The sequence below is a fragment of the Manis javanica genome, chromosome 14 (assembly GCF_040802235.1).
Source record: "Manis javanica isolate MJ-LG chromosome 14, MJ_LKY, whole genome shotgun sequence".
NCBI classification, from domain to species: domain Eukaryota; kingdom Metazoa; phylum Chordata; class Mammalia; order Pholidota; family Manidae; genus Manis; species Manis javanica.
The window spans coordinates 81,702,502-81,719,635 of record NC_133169.1 but is presented as its reverse complement, the minus strand read 5'-3'; the positions used below and the strand labels follow the sequence as shown (position 1 = coordinate 81,719,635).

The following is a 17,134-nucleotide window of genomic DNA, read 5'->3' as shown; positions in this document are numbered from 1 at the left end:
AGGAAGTTTCTGTCTCACTTTCGTGCCACCGTCTTTCAGCCTCTCCACTCTACTCCAGTCATTTCTAAGGCTTAGGGTGACTTGTCAGTGAGGTGATGATTTTATTTTTGATACTTCCATTGCAACAGGGTTGAGGAGGGAGGCAGGGACTATGGAAGGGAAGAGCTGAACTGTCAGATATACTGTCAGATATACCCTGAAAGGGTATATCCCTAGTTTTGTCCACTCATCTGTTAAATAGGCCAGTGACCTCTGCTTTCTCTCCACAGGAGAGAGGGGATGGGAGGCTTTGGAAAGGGCACATGTGGACATATTCTTAGTTATCAGCCTTATGTGGGTGGGCCTTGGCCCTTTCCTTCCAGTATGTGGCTGTTATTTCCCTTAACAACTGAACACTTGAGAAGGTTGTGCACTTCTCAAAGCTGTCAGCTGAGGATGCAAATGGGGGCTGAAGTCTGGTTTGCTCTGTGACACCAACCTGCATGTCCTTGGGGCTGTGTCTGCCCCAGGGGTTGCATTTTCTGATTCATACAAAAGAATGCTGATGGTGGCACTGGCTAGGAACCCTCAGGCTGGTCTCAGAGCAGGGCCTGGTCACATAGAAGTCCACACTTGGTGAGTCTCTCTACAAAAGAGCACACATGCCTTAATTCCCAGCCCTCTGGCTTCTCATTTGCCACTGCCATGAACAGTGCCCTGCCCCTGGTCCCCAGAGCAACTCCTCTGAGGTTCACACATCACTGCATTCCTTGAGGACCTGGAACCCAGCTCATGTCCTCTGCCAGGCAGTGCTGGCTGGTTAAGATCACCATCACTGACCCACTGTCTGCCCACAATCAACCCACTCCTGGGGAGGTTTCCCACCTCTGGCCTCTATCTCCTCCTGCTCTCAGACCTGGTCTTGGCACCAAGAACTATCTGCGTGAGGCCTGTGGGTCTGTTCCCACCTTCTCGGGCATCTGCTCTTAACTGCGGCCCCTGAGTTTGCTTCTGCATCTCCAACTACAGCGAGAAAGCTGTTCTTGAAGATCTCTCACCGGAAGTCTCATTTCCTCTCTCCCTGCCTCCTTCTGCTTTTTCCCCTCTGGCTGTGCATGTGGAAGGCCTGACTGGGTCATGACATTGGTTTGTGGTTAGTTAATGGAAGCTCTTTTGGCTGACTCTCCTGTCTTCAGCCCAGTGCAAAGGCCTTTCCACCTAGCCAGTCTGCCCAACAGCCTGAGCAGCTCATGGGGAGGAGATACAAATCCCCAGTTAGCAATTTAGAAATTCCCTTTGTCTTGTTTGCATAAATTCCTCCCAGAGACTCCATAGGAGCAGAGAGCAGTTGGTTGACAGCAGGGCTGAGGGTCTCAACATAGAATAACTCAGCCATTTACTGCCCTTGAGATACCCCACCCATTACCCACCATAACCTGTCTAAAGCCATTCTCCAGCTTCAGTTCAACACCAGACCCACTCCTGGCTTCCCCCAGGACCCAGATGACGTCTGAGGCCAGGAAGAAGGGGGAGGAGGCCTTCAAGGACATGTAGAATTTTCCCAGCAGTTCTTTATGTGCTAATAAAAACAAAAAGAAAATTAACCCCGATTCATTCTTTAATCACTACATCTTATTAGAGCCTGATTATATAATCTATCTTGGTGTACATTCTCTCCTAACCTGTTTTTTTAATTGGTGATAATAGGACTTGAGAGTCTCATGTTGGACTCATATATCTAGCTGGGGCAGGTTGAGGCAATTTATTGTCAGCATAATTCTGGGGGAACCAGAGTTCTCTGCACAAACAATAGGTTGCTACTAGCCGAGGTTGCTTTGTGTTGTGGGATTTGCAATCAGAATTGATCAGCTTTGTAATAATGGGTCCTAAATTACCAGGTGCCACAGCTCTGATAGAATTGCTGGGTTTGGGTTCTTTGGGGGGTAGTCCTTTAGCTTCCATTGGCCTGCCAAAGCTAGCTAGGGAAGGTTGGGAGAGGGAAAGTATGTTTTTATAGAACAATGGTGCTGGCAAATTTAGTGCAGTGTCTACTGTGTCCCTGTGAGTTCTAGATCCTACTTTCTCTGCTCCCACTGCTACAGATGGCAGGGGTCCCCAGTCCCCAGAGGGAACCTGCGGGAGGAAGTCCACATTAGACAATAAAAACAAGGACAGTGTGACAGGGTTCTGGCATGGCCTCTCAGCTGTGTGCTTTATGGTCAAAGAGAAGCTTCTTGCCTGTCCTCACAGCACCCCTGGTGGCCAGGAGGACTTATTGGTGCATTTTCCTCCAGGCTCGTCAGGGGCTTTTTTTCCCATCTCCTCCATATTTTCATAGCTGGACCAGGCTGACTAGCAGTTGGCAATGATCTGTGATGTTATTTTCAGTGGCTAGTCTTGTCATTTTATTATATAAATGGATTATATAAGTTAGTTTCTTTGTTTTCTTTTTTCTGGTGAAGACAGAAGCCAGCTCTTTGCATACTGTCAATGCTTTTTTGTAATACTTCTTTTCCTTCTGTGTTGGTATTTGTTCATTTAGCTTGGAATTGGTGTTTGATTTGGTCACTGCTAGCAGTTTGTCTAGCTTTTGGGGTCAGAAATTTTTTTTGTCTGCCTGGGGAAAAAAGTGTCACTCTATTTGGAATGCACTTTCCTCAGATTCAGGAGCCAACCTGATTTCATGATTCTGGTGTTAAATGCTTTGTAAGTTTCTAATTTTCCTTTAGAAGAATTATATGAATAGGTGTCTGCATATGTCTGTTTGAAAGGACAGAGTCATGTAGGTTCATGAACTTTCATTTATAATCGCCAGTGGACTGAAAAAGAGGAAGAGAATCAGACACATGCTGAAGTCCTGCTTATTAACTGATGTGCTCTTCAGAATGATATATATGTGGTGTACTTTTGGATCCATGATTTGTAGATCTCAGATCCTTTGAAACAAGGAGTGATAGGGCGCGCCACTAGTACAAAGCCTCATTGGGAGTGTTTCAAGGATAATGGGGTTATCTCTACTGAGTGGAGGCCTTAATATTAATTTTCATTGCTTTATTTTTTTGAGGCGTCAACAACCTTGTTTTGCCTAATATATTAGCATTCATTTCTAGGCTTTGCAAACTAATCCTACTTTGAAAGGAGAGTTTTAAATGTGAAATATGAGGCCTGTATAGTGGTGCTGTGAAATCATTAACTGTTCCTTCAATATTAATTGCAGGTACATCCATCATGGAAACTTGTTTGTCATTAACGAGAGGAGCATGCAAAAGCCAAAGCTCCTGGAACCCCTCCAGGGGTAATGTTGTCACTCAAAACTTTGTTCTGGAATTGATCTGACCTTAGAAATGGGCTGTACCTATTGACAAAATGACAGTTGGTAGTTTAAACATAGCTGACGAGTGGCGGTTTTAGCAAATGGAATGGGAGTTGGTTTGTGGCAGAATCTGCCAGGCAGCCTTGGACCTCAGCAAAGATTTTGTTGATGAGTCTGATGAGCCTGAGGGGTCAAAGGGCAAGGCACCTTGAAATCAGTGTTTCATTCTGTGTTTCTGCCAAGGATATGGCTTATCAGCAATGCAATCCAGCTGCTATAGGCTTGGCAAAGGGGGCATTTGTGTTTGTTTGGGTCAATAGCTAAAGGAACATTAACCTACGTACATGCTATACGTGGATCTTAACATTTTAGTCGACCCCTGCCCAACCCCCAAGCCCCACCTCACCCCCTGCCCCCACAAAACCCTCTGTGGCTCGTCTTCTTTTGTGCTCATTAACTTGCATCGATTCCCTGTTGGACCCAGTGACTTTTCACTTTTGGTTCTTATTCAGCAATTTTGCCTGTTAAATTCTAATCTGGGTCTAAAACATTTTCCATTAAAGCCAAAGCTTGAAGATAATCCAGTTGGAAGGGAAGCTGGGATTCAGAGAGGCCCTTGGGGTACTTGCATGGCAAGCGCTTTGCCTGCACTGACCGTGAACACCCTCACTCTTGAAGCCTGGCTGGTCATGGAAGAATGGGCTAGAAGAGAGTGTCTCTTATTAAAATTGAGTTTTTGTTTCTTACCTAGGCCACCCTTGTTTCTTACAATGCTGTCTTCCTGGTACAAATGAGGTAAGAAGGCCAGAGCTGAGTCCTCATTCCTGAGCACAGATAGCCTTGACCTCATTACTGGTGGAGTTTCCCTGCCTTCAGCTCCCAGCTTCCCCCTTGCCGGGCCAGGGAATTTTCTCTGGTGATGCAATGCAGGTATAGGAATATCCAACTCACTTTACTCTTCAATAAATTCAGTTTAACTAACACTTATTGGGTGCTGGCTCTGCAAAATTACCATGGAAACCCAAGTGGAATCTTTAAAGTCCTCTCAGGGAATTGTTTAGAGTTCCCACATCCATCGACACTTCAACAAGCAGGAAGGGGGCATCTTGGTTCAACCCATGCCTGGTTGCATGCTTGCATTCAGCCCAAACAGCAGAAAGGGGAGACAGATGGAGGAAAATTTGTAAAGCCAATTATATATGGCTTTTTGTCCCAGGTGGTGTCGTGTGGGGCTCCCAGGAAAGACGGATGAGGTGCCAGGGCTTTGATTTCTGTTGGAGCAAAGAGCTGGTTCAGTTACAGCGGCCCCTGCTTGACAGTTCATCGCCCACACACTCTGTACCAGGGCAGGACCTACAAAGTGACATCTCAGTGGTGGTGACAGCCTCATCTGCGGCACCTTGCAGCCCAGCAGGGTGTGGGCTTCAGAAGATCAAAGCTTGCTTATGTGAGGCACTCGTCACAGCGGGAACAGGCCTTGTCCCTGACCCAGAGCTGGAAACCACAGAATCAGCGACCTGACAGGTCTTAAAGGAACCAGGGGACCCCATGCCGTTTGTTCTTAAGAAGACAGTAGTTCCAGCTGTGCTTAGATCTAAGTTCCAGCTTAGAAAAGAGGAAGATGGGGTTTTGACATTTAAGATCATTGTAATGATTACAAATCTTTGCATTGCAAATTACCAAAAGGGAAAAAAAAAGAAGGAAAGAAAATAAAATTGGCTTAAAGCTATGATGGAAATCTGCTGGCTCAGTTATTCAGAGGGAAGTCCAGGCAAGGACTGATCCAGGAACTCAGTGATGTCACCAAGGATACAATTTCTTTCCGTTTCTCTGTGCTACTTTCTGGCTGGCTTCCAGGTGGGCCCAAGCTGGCTGCCAGCAGTCCCAGGGCTTCCTCACCCATGTCTAGCAGGAAGTAGAAACATCTTTGTCTCACCTGTCTGGGTAATTCCCGAGATTCACCCTGATTAGCCTGACTGAGCTCATGTGACCACCCCTGAACCAATCGCTGGTGGGCAGAAGGTGTTCACAAGATCTACCTTTGGGGTATGCAGTCAGCTCTTGGGGGAACCAAATGGAAACAAGGATCTGTTGAGGGGGAACAGATTCAGGAAGGCCAATACTGAACACTTAGTATAATCACAAGGGACATGACTGGAGCTTATGTGTATCTTTGCTTGTTAATATCTGTTTATCATAATAATAATAACAACAGTGATTCATAAATGTCAGCAGCTACTATTTATTTGGGAATTTACCATTAGATCAAAAAGAATTTAATATGCTAAGTACTTGATACGGATTGCATTATTTAGTCCTTACACAAACCCCTGAGATTGTGATCGTGCATTATTATCAATCCTTTTGTACAAGTGGAGAAACCAAGGTACAGAGAAGTGAAGTGACTTTCCCAAGGTCACAAAGTAAATTATAGAGACAGCATTTGAACTCTGGTCTGTGACTCCCAGGTCCATGCATTTAAGGGCAGGATACCAGAAACACTCTGTCTTAAATATTTCCGGGCGAGGATTTCCCACATAAAGGATTTGAGTCTGTTTTAAGCTCCCCCTGGCCTTTCTAGGGAAGTGTTCTCTAGATTCCTGGGTTCTGGGCCTGTTCTTGCTACTAACCTACCCCAAGACCTCAGGTCTCTGCCTTCCCCTGAGCCTCATTTGTAAAAATGAGAGCTTGGACTCCATGGTTTCTCAGGCCATTTCCAACTCAAAACGGCCCAGGGCTCCCTGCATCTGACTGTGCTTGGATTTTTTTGCTCCTAGGGGGCAGGAGGGCTTTTCCACTGATACACTTCTTGGGAAAGATGTTTCCTTTAATAGGCTCTTGTTTTTCCCCTAAGTAAAAGAAATATTTAAATTTTTCTTCTTAATGTCAGGAATCTGGAAGCAGTAAACAAATTATGCCTGTGGATGGATTTCCAGTGGATGGTGGCAAATCTACCTGAGACACATTACCTTTCAGCCTCTGGACTCCAGTCACCACTGTGCACACTCCTGTCATCGTTGAGGCAGACAAGTAATTATCTAAAGGGTGAGCATTGTTTCCTCCAGGGACACTGCAGAGCCCCCACCAGCCTCCGGTTTACAAGGTCAGAAGAGAAAAGCCCACCTCCTCTCCCATGACTTCAATCCCCAGAGGAAGAAACGGTTTAATTTTCAGTAGCTCACTAAGCCTTTTGTCTGGTTTTTCCATCATGATGTCCTTTCCATGTTTCTGTCCCCTTAGAGCCACCCCTCTGAGGGCTGAGGGGCTCCTGTCATCCAGGCATAATCTGTGCCTACATTGGTGGGTCTATTGCTCTGTTATGTAACAACTTTATGTTATTGCTAAAAGTTTGCCTGACAGCAGTTACGTCTGAGGATTCATTTACCTGCCACTTGCATAAGTATCTCTGCCACCAACCTTGAAAATAGCTTTTGTCCTCATATGTCATGTCCCTGTTCTTTTGGGGGGCATTGATCTTTCTTCTCTTGGGGTGGTTGAGAGTCGTGCTCAGTCAGTGTCTGCGAGGGCTGTCAGGCTTTGGGGGGCTGGGATTTGGGAGTGTGTCTGGCTCCAGTGTCTGAGGGCTCAGCGCACCACAGTACTTCAGGGCAGCACTGCTTGTTCATTGGCATCATGCGGGCCAAGCACCAAGATGGCTGGCTGTATTGTGTTCACATTAGTGAGCTGCTCTTGTCGACATGTGGACCCGTGGAGGTTAAAGGGTGCAGGTGTGCATGGCACTGATGTAGTGACCACCATGCAAAAAGGCATGTGGCCAAATGCCATGCTCACACTTCCCTTCTGCAGGGTCCAGAAGCAGCAGTTCACGCAGTGTGGTTTGTCAGGCGGTGGGGCTGTTGTCCTATAGAGGTGAGAGCTGTAGGGGACAGAGAATGATGGAGTGTTCTAGAGACATCAGAGGCCAACTCCGAGTTATGGGGTGTGGTACTGAATGTCTACTTAAAGCTACAAATATCTAAACCACCTCTTACATCCACCCTCAGTCTCAAGGGCTGAGAGGGACACCCTGAACTCTGCCATTCTGGATTAGGTCTTTGAAGAACCCCCTGTGGAAAAAGGAAGTGCCTGAGGCCACCGCACATAGCAGGGGGTCTGGGTACCCGAGTTTCATGCCAGGAGACAGGCAGAGCCTCAGCCTTCCCATTGGGGAGGTGGGGGCAGTGGTCTTTTCCGGATGCCTCTCTTGCATTCTGCTACATGCTGTGGTGCCCGTCCTGACCCCCTTTCCTGCCGGGGCTCCTGTCCCGTGGCTGCTGTGTGCTGTGAGTCCTCTAGGCATGGCCCTCTGCCAGCGGGAAGTGCCTTGTCCGGGAAGGTTTGCCACCTCCCCTTCCCCTGAGTGACTGACAGACAAGGGCCCCAAAGGCCAGCGCTCTCTCCTCGAGGGGGGGGGCCATCTTCTTGGGGGCAGTGTGTGCTTCAGAGCTTGCAGAGTGTCAGGCTGCAGGCCGCTCTGGAGGCACCCGCGTCCTTGACTGTTCCTTCCGCCACCTGGCCCTGCTCCCTTGCTCCTCCCAGTGATACTTGCTGGGTCTAATAAGTATTCCTGAGAATATTTGCTGGATGGATCCCATGGACCCGAAGCGCTGTCCTAGTTCTTGCTCGTGTAGAGTCTGATCTCAGGCATGTGGTTACCCAGGACCAGGACGGGGTCAACAGCATAGGACTCATGGTGGGGAGGGTGTCCTCCATTTATTCTAGTCACGCCAGCCCCCCCTTTACCTCTCCCAAACCCTTTCTCTCTTTACCCTCCTTGGCTGGTTCACATGCCTGCGTATATGCTCCTTGACCCACCCATCCATCCGTTCATCCACCCTCTCCCACCTGTCTACCCGTTCATTCATCCAGACGGACCTTCAGACCTGCCTGTATGGTGAAAGGGATTCCGATTCTGTCCCAGTGAACATTGCTTGGGGCCACCTACCTCTCCTAGCCTGGCCTTCCTTTCCGTTCCTCTAGAAAATGAGTAAGTCTGGGAGACAGAGGGGTGGGTGCCACTACTTCCGGCCAAGAAGAACACCCATCCAGAACTGGAAACTGGCCCTGTGGCTCCAGCATGAGTACATTCTCTTTAGTACTTTTCATGGGCTTGTTTTCCTAGAGGCTCACCACCTGGCAGAAGCTGGGGAGTGTTTTTCACTTATAAATGGTGTAGGAAAAATAGAGGTGAGTTATCTGGCTGCTGGGTGGGTGCTTTATTGATTGCAGAGCGCCAATCAAATTAGCTGTCAGAAGAGAATGCAGACGGCACCACGTGGGATGGATTGTCTGTATCCCCTAATTGCATTATTTCAGTCAGTGGGTGAACATTGCTTGGCCTGTGGTGGGATTTGGGGCGGGGTGGGGAGTTGGGGCGGGGGCGGGTTGACACACACAGTCTGGGTCAGGCTGAAGATATGGGTTTGAATGTCACAAGCATTTTAGTATCAAGATTGAGGCATTAACGAAATGGATCTGGATTGTTTTGTGGACTAGTGCAGGGCCGAGGCAGGACCTCAAACATGCGCTTACAGGAGAGAATGCCTCTCCCACCCCTGGAATTTGGAGATGTGTCAATTCCTGGTGTAAGCAGATTGAAACAACTCTCTTCTGCCTTTTGAAGGTAGCATTGCTTAGCCCTTACGGGCTTACATTCTGGTCCGAACCTCAGTTCTGCTCCTTACTGCTTGAGTGACCTTTAGCAGGCTGCTTAACCTCGCTGACCCTTGGTTTCTTTATTTGTGCACGAGGGCTGATAATTGCACCTTCCTCGCAGAACTGTTGTGATGCCCACAGGAGACCACGTATACAGTGTGTGGTACAGTGCCTGGCACATGACTGATGCTCAGTAACCGTGAGCCTTCCTCCTGGAAGGCCATTTACCTTTCCTTTGGGCATTTGGAAATTTGGAAAGGTTCCCAGGCTGGACTGTGGAATGGCTGGTTTAATGATGAGAAGGACCTAAACACACGGTTTCCTCTCCTCTCACAAATTCTCTTTTTATTAATTTATCTATTTGATATCCATTTATTTATTCATTCTTCTTTAGATTTGGCTCTTCCTCTGAGTGGGCAAGATGAACATGTGAGTGCTTCCCCAAACCCAGCCCGGCGGGACGTCACGTCTCTGCCGGTGGTGAGTGTGCACGCATCATCGCACGTGCCTCGTTGGCAGCCGTGTGGCCATCTTGTTGCCGGGCAGCTGCGGGCTCCGTGGGGCACAGCTGCCTCCGTAGCGGGGTGGTGCTGGCTTGAGGCAGTTGATCAGGGGACTCCAACCCAGTGGGACCCATGGCAGCAGGGCCTCTCTGCCCTGAGGCTGCTGCAGTTCCCAGCTGAGGACCCCTGGAAATTCCTCAGTGGGAAGAGCTGGGCAGGAGTGAGGAGGTGGGGTGGGTAAGATCTGTGTGTCCCCAGCCTAGGGTCTGTCACCTCCTTGATGTAAAAGCTCCATAAGTCAGGACCTTGGGCCTGGGGTGACATCCGTGACTCCTGTATACCATGCTTGCGACTCTGGGATACCTTTGGCTGTCCATGTTCTGGACACTTGCTCCTGTCATCAAAAACCCTTTCTTTTACCTCTCACCTGGGAAGTTTATCCTAACTTGGACAGAAGAAAGGAGGTGGCAGGTAAGGGACAGCTATAAGATGGCATCAGGCCCAACTTGCCATTTGGAGAAGCAAAATAAATTCTGGTTGGAAGGACAGCTACTATCATCTCCACCACCTTGGCCAAGCAGAGCAGGTGGCACAGGCCGAGGAGGGAATTGGGAGCCTTCTCCAGCCTGCAAAGACTCATTCATGTGATCTATGCTTAGGCACTGGGGTCATAGACAAGGCCTTGGCCAGACCTGCCCAGGTCACAGGAGGAGAGGAGAGGTCAGATCGCACCCTCCTGCCACACCCAGAAATCAGGGTTTGCAGTGTGGAATGTTGTTTGCCCTATAAGAAAACATACCCACACAAGCCAACTCCAGTAAGATCCCCGTTCAGAGAGCTGGCCTCTTCAGCGAGGAAGCTCCAGTGAAATGTAATTATGAAGCCTGTAATCCAGGAAGTCTCTGTGCTGTGGGTCTGCATATGGTGGAGAGAGAGAGGCCAGGAGGGAGAAGCCCAGTGACTCTTTCCATCTGCTTGCCAGGAGCCGTGCGTGAGGGCAGCCCGGCCGGGATGTTGATGCAGTGCTTCTACTCAGTGGACTAGAGACACGCTGGGCACATCCTGAGAGCTGGCTGGTTACTAGAAGCCCCGAGAAAGGCAGACTCTGCTTGGAAGTCCCGAAGGGTATCCTCAACCCCTCTTCTTTCCTACATGCTGTAGGCATGTCTCCAGAGTGGGGACATTGACTTTTCCCAGAATCAGCCTCTTTCCTTGTTGGATCAAGCCTGGGGTCCATCTGAAATCTGGGAACCAAGCCACAGGTTGGACACAAGCAAGTTGCAGATGCAGTTGAGGGGCTTGGTCAGCAAACCCCGAAGGACCAGGCCTTTGGCTGTACTCCCCTAGCTTGTCCCACTTCTGTCCCCTCCCAGCCCTCCCCACCAGCACTCCCTGGCTCACACACCATTGGCATCTCTTGTCTGGACTGTGACACGGTCGCCCTCTCACTGCGCATTCAGGTGAGTGATGTGAAGGGTCACAAGTAATATAGTTGATAAGCAACTAAGACACTAATGTTTCAAAATAATTGACTTTTTTTTCAACGAGCAGATTCAAGGTTGTTGCTTTAGATCTCACTTTCCTTCTGTTGTTTTGGTGGAAAAGGAGAGGTGCTTTCACAGAAACAGTTTGGGGAATTGCATGTGACCTGTGGCCTCCCCTTTCTAGGTCAGAGCCTGTGGTCTGGAAATACCCACAGAAGTGGGGCAGGCATGTGAACACTGCTGGGATTAAAGTAAGAACTGGTGTCCTGGACCTTAAAACAACCTCCTAAGAGGACTTCCTGCCTTTAGCCTTCCTCCTTCAACTCATCTTCAACAGTGTGGACAGAAAGACTTTTCTAGAAGGCAACTGAGAATGTCCTCCATGCTTTTCCCCCCAAGAACAAAGCCCACGCTTGCGGGGAGCCTCCTCGGCATGGCCTGCAGGACTTGGCACGAGGGCTTCTGCTCCTCCAGCCTCCACGCACAGTCCGGTGCTGCCTTGCTTGCCCCTGAGGGTGGATGGGCAACAGCGCTACCTACTGGCTGCCGTTCTCTGAGTCTCCAGCACCTGGGACCGGGCTTAGAGGCAGAAAGTTGCTCTTGGAGAACTGAGTGCCAGCTCTGCTGATTCCGTCATGAGTTAGCTGTGTTTCCTCTCTCCCTCTCACGGCGGCCGAAGCCCTACGACAGGGCTTCAGGAAATACTGCCCTGTTGCTCACGACCTGACACTCCATTATGGAGGCTGGGGCACCTTCTCAGTTTGTGGAGGCCCCAGTTTGCTTGTGACAAAATAGACCTACACTGGCAGGTCAGTAAATATGATTTTCTATTGCTGTAGCCGCAGAGAAATCTTCAGACCCTTGTTAATAGATTATGACTCAGAGGCAGGAAGGGAGAAGCAGAGATAGTTTAATGGGAAAGGTTGTCTGGGGACGGGCATGTATTTTGGTGAAAGATTAAAAAAAAAAAAAAAAGACAAAAGCCAGCATGAAATATGCTGTGACCTCTCCTGATTAACCTCCTGTTGAAACTACCCCCTTTTTTCTTCTTATTCTATTTTTTTTTCTTTCCTTTTACTTCCTTTCCTATAGTTTTTACAGAAGTATTTTATTTCTTTATTGAAGTGCATTGACATATAACAGTATGTTAGTTTCAGGTGTATGATGTAGTGACTCCATATTTTATGCACTGAAGATGCTCACCACAATAAGTCTACTTAACACCTGTTACCATACATTTATAGAACTTTTTCTTCTTATAAGAACTTTTAAGATCTACTCTTTTAGCAACTCTCAGACATTCAATACATCACTCAAGTATTTAAAGCAAACCTCAGACATCATTTCATCCTCTCTCCATATTTACTATACATCTCTAAAAATGTGGGTATTTTCTCACATAGATGTAATGTGATTATCATACCTACTATAATTACTAATTATAGTAAACACCTGTCCATAATACAGTTTCCCTGAACATTTACAAAACGTCTTTATAATTGGTTTGTCTTGATCATGATCCGAACAAAGTCCACGTTTACATTTATTTGCTATGGTGTTTTTAAGATATATCCTCAAATATTTTTGATACCCCTCCCTTCGTAAGATAGAGACTAGTTTCCCCACCCTTGAAGGTGGGCTGGATTTACTGGCCTGCTTTTAACAAGAATGTGGCAGAAGTAACAGCGTAAGACTTCCAAGGCTGCGTCATAGAGGACAGTGCACCTTCCACCTCGTGCTCTCCTGGAGGATTCACTGTGGAGAAGCCAGGGGCCATGTCACAGGGACACACAACAGCCTGTGGAAAGGCATGGGGACCTCCTGCCAACGGGGAGCATCATCTGGCCAGCCAGGCAAGCGAGCAAACTCAGAAGTACATCCTCACTTCCAGTCAAACCTTCAGATGAGTCCACAGCCCCAGCCAATCCCAACTGCAGCCTCGTAAGAGACCCTGGGGAGCCGCCACCCTGCTAACCCATTTCCGAATTCCTGATCCATAGAAACAGTGAGAAGATAAGTGCTTATTGTTGTTTTAAACCTCTGAATTTGGGGGTTATTTGTTATGTGGAGATAGATAACAAAGAATTGTTTTTTAAAGTCTGTTTTGATCTAGAATGCACCCCATCTTATTTTATTTTTCATGCTAAAGGAACTGAGTTGGTTGTTTTATGTCCACCATCTGGATTTGCCTGTTAACTTCCTTGTAGTTTCATTTAACATGTTCTTCTGTTCCTTGTGTTTCCTACAAATAGAAGTTAGCTCTAGAACCTTGACTTGGGCTCAGTTATTGCTGGCAAGAATACTTCGTAGGTGGTGCTTTGTGTGTGAAAGTGTCAGGAAGTGCCCAGTGTCTGGCGTATCACGTATAATAGTATTAAGATTGAGCAGAGGGCTCAGGGGGTCTAGCAACATTTTTGAACTTCACGGACAAAACGGCAAGGTCCTATATGTGAGCATATAGTTAGAAAAGCTGGTTTACTCACCATGGGACATAGTTGGACTCTAAGAATTTTACAACGAACCACGCTGGCTTTTATGTGTGAGTAAAGACAATAGAATGACAGATTCAGATATGCAAAAGTTTATGAATATATACTAGCTACATATACTTGGAGAAAAAAAATACCTTGAAGATAAATGTCATTTATTCATGCATTCATTTGTTAAATCAACAAATATTTGAGAACTTCCCATATGCCTAGGTAGTGGTTAGAATTTGAATTGTTAAGGAAAGCATGAAATTAAGGATTTGAGCACAGAGAAGCCATGCATGGAAGGGAGGGCTGCATGGTGAGCGTAAACCAGTAACACGCAGTGAGAAGTTCAGGTCTGGTTGTAAAAGGTGCAGGTCTGGCTGTTTTTCAGAGCCAGCTCAGGTGGCCTCCTCCTTTAAGGGTATCTGCTTGTTAGTGGGGATGGAAAGCTGGGAAGCCCCTGGGCTGCAGGGTTTGCATGCCTGGGCTGACCCCCACTGCTGCCTGAGGGCCTGGACATGCAGAGAATGAAGGAGCATCTTAGTGGGAAAGCCCAGGCTCCAGAGCGGGCAGGCAGCAAGAAGGGAGGGGCTCGTCTAGAGCCGGCAAGAGGGGGAGCCCAGGAAGCAGGCTGCGCAGAGCGGGTGAGCAGTCCGGTGAGAGGGTGGTTTCTACTGGGGTGTGGGAGGGGGACAGAGCCTGCTGATGGGCTTCCTAGGAGTTGCCAGCCCTGTTCCTGGGGCAGAGCTAGGGATGTGAGTGGCTATTTAAGACACTGTGGAGCAGACAGGCCTCAGAGATGTGCAGGGAGCACCTCAGAGATGGCACCCCCAAAGCCCTCTGGCTCTGCCTGGTGGCTTTACTGTTGGAAGCTCTAGGAACCACTGACTGTGGGGTTACACCCTTGCAGGGCCATCTTCCTCAGGGCCCACAGTGAATCCCAGCAATGGTCAGTACACAGGCCCAGGTTGTATTCTTGACCACAAGCCTGCTCTCCTTCTTACACCAGTAAACAAGCCCAGGAGGTTCCCAAGGGTCAGGAACTGCATGACAGGTTTCCTGCTCCCCTGGAAGCTGGCTCTGGTTTGACCCGAGGGGATTCCGCTATTGGGTCTGACCCATGACGCTCAGTGTGGGGCCCATGGGTTGACTGTGCATGAATCACGGGGTACCACCCTCAGTGGAGGGTGGGTGCAGGGTGCTCATCAGATAATGCCTGAGTGGGGGGTCTCTTGGCAAAGGAGCTGGCGGAAACTATAGAGAAGCCATAGGTGGAATGGAGTGTTTCTGTTCCAGCTTGCTGTGCAGCCTTGGGGTGTCTCCTGACTTCTCTAGTCTCCTGCAATGCTCTCATCTGCAGCTGCCCTCTGTCCTGTGCTGTGTGTAGGGACGCTGATTGGAAGAGTGTTTGGAATCTTGTCCAGAGTGTGGATGACTGGCTCCGTGTCTGTCTCTGCCTTCAGGCCAGGGTTTGTCCAGTTCAGCCCAGCCCCAAATGGGAATGGGCTATTTTTGGAGGTCCACGGACACAGGTGACTTGGTCTCACCTCCCCCAGAGAGCTTTCCAGCGTGGGCCCTTGTATCTGTCAAGAAGAGTGTGCTCGCCCTAAACCATGCCTGTTGTTTCCTCCGCCTTCCTCTCTGCTGCTCCCACAGAGGGGAACCAGGCCAGTTCCTGCCTTGCCCCTTCCCCACCCCCAGGCAGCCTGGGAGCCCCGGGGTAGATCAGGGTCAGGGCAGCCCTCTGGCCCGGCCTGGCCTCGTCAGGCTCATTGTCTGCATGCCCAACCCAATGGCCCAGTTCCCATCTTTTTTCTCTTTGGGACACTTCCAAGGCCTTAAGCAGCTCTTCCTTGGTTGTATTTCCCATTCTTGTTTGTTTGTTTGTTTCATTTTCTGCCTTTCAAGTTCTGTGTTCTCTAATTGCTCCAGAAGCCAGACAGATGGGCTGTTTCCTTAGCCAAAATGAAATTGAAAAATCATCTTAAAGTAAATGGAAGGCTCAGATGTTTCAGTTAACTTGCACGCCTCTCCTCGATGGCTGGTTTGTCGTCACAAGAACTTCCTATTTTTAATAGGCCATCTGGGCCTGGCCGTACATCCCTCCAGAAGGTGCCTAGCAGCTTTGTGAGACTTGGCAGAGGACACTGTTGGCCAGATAGAACTGGCTGGAATGTGATTTCCCCTGACTTGTATAGGACTGGGGGTGATTCAGACTAAGACGTGCCGGATGATTTTGTCCCACACCCCCATTGTGCCTCTGGGGTACTTGTGCCCTTGGAGGCCAGTAAGCTGCCAGGATCACACAGCTGGGAATAAAAGCTGGGTCTCTTGACTCCTGGTTTAGCCCCCTTTCTTGGAGATCATGAAGCCTGTCACACAGAAGTGGCTTAATAAGATCTCGATGGATGTTAATAAGATCTTGGATGGATGATCGTCTTCAAGAGGGATATCAAGAATCTTGTTGCGTGGAGTGTGGTTGGAGACTTGCACTCCTACTCTCTGCACATTGAAACTTCTCAGCTGCTGCCTGAGAAATAAGAAATGGATAAGGTTAGATCTTCCCGTACTACTTAGGAAGTATCTGGTCTTCAGTCTCATGCCCCAGGGCCTTAACTCTGTTCATATCAGGTGAACCAAATCCTAAAAAAGACTGCTTCCATCAGGCTAACCTCATATTAACTTCTTCAGGTTTGTACTATTAAAGTCAATTTACTGGTTTAAGTGGACAAGAGGTTGAGCAGGTGACTAGGTGGTCACGTTGCTCTGCTGGAGACAGCTGGGAAGCACAGAACTGATCTGATCGCCAGAAGGTTGCCAAGAGAGCCCAGAATCAAAGCCAAGAGTCTTGGGCATTCATAGAGATGTTACCACCGCGCTTGTGCCTCTGCCCCGGGGGCTCCTTCTTGAAACACCGGGGCCAGGTAGGAATCTGACATCCACCCCTTTGTATTGGGGAATGGGGTGGTACAAAGAACAGGCTCCTCCCTAGCTCTCCTTGCTTTCTGAATCATATAATTTTGAAATTTTCTTTCTTTTTTTCTTCTTCCTTTCTCTCATCAGTTAGTAAAATGTGTTGGTGGTGGGTAAATTTACCATTTTAGTCTGTAGGTGGTAGAATGTTAAGGTGGGAGAAATGAATGTTTCCCAGAGATCTTGCACTGAAGTTGGATGCAATAACTAGATATGACTTTGGGCTGTTTCCTTCTGGGAAGGGATGAGATGGTAACACAATGTTAGGTACAGGAGTTTTTGTAAAGTAAATGCGAAGAAAGCTCCACAATGAACACTTACTGGTCATTTGCCTGATGCCAGGCCCTGTGCTAAAACTTCACATGCGTTCTTTATCTTTCCCAGAAAGCCTTATTAGGGGTATGATCCCTGTTTTATGAATGAGGAAACAGACACAGAAAGTTTAAGTAGCTCTCCCAAGGTCATGTGGTGCTCAAGCCAGGATTCCAACGTTGACAGCCTGGTTCTGAAGCCCTAAATTATATGGGTCTCTGGACAGGAGTCTGTGTGTGTATATGTGTGTGTGTTCATGGATCCACACATGTGGGCATGCGTGTGCTTGGTGAGGGGCTTCTTTAATTTCAGCTACTTGGCATCTCCTTTCCTCTCCTGGTGAGCACCCCTCTTGTATTTTGGGGAATTTCCTCTACTAACTTCAGGGACTGTTGCTCCCAGCATTAGACAGGACAGGTAAGTGGCTGGATTGGGCCTATG

General features: G+C 48.3%; 1 long non-coding RNA gene across 2 annotated transcripts in view; it reads left to right on the top strand.

The window, feature by feature from the left end:
* The window catches only part of LOC140846128 (uncharacterized), a 42,229-nt gene extending 29,035 nt beyond the window's left edge, over positions 1-13,194 (top strand). For both annotated transcript variants that reach the window (XR_012125038.1, XR_012125039.1), the window contains 4 exons: positions 6,183-6,337; positions 9,342-9,427; positions 10,433-10,910; positions 11,119-13,194. This is a non-coding gene — a long non-coding RNA (uncharacterized lncRNA). The remainder of the gene's footprint in view (positions 1-6,182; positions 6,338-9,341; positions 9,428-10,432; positions 10,911-11,118) is intronic.
* Positions 13,195-17,134: the final 3,940 nt, after the last annotated feature.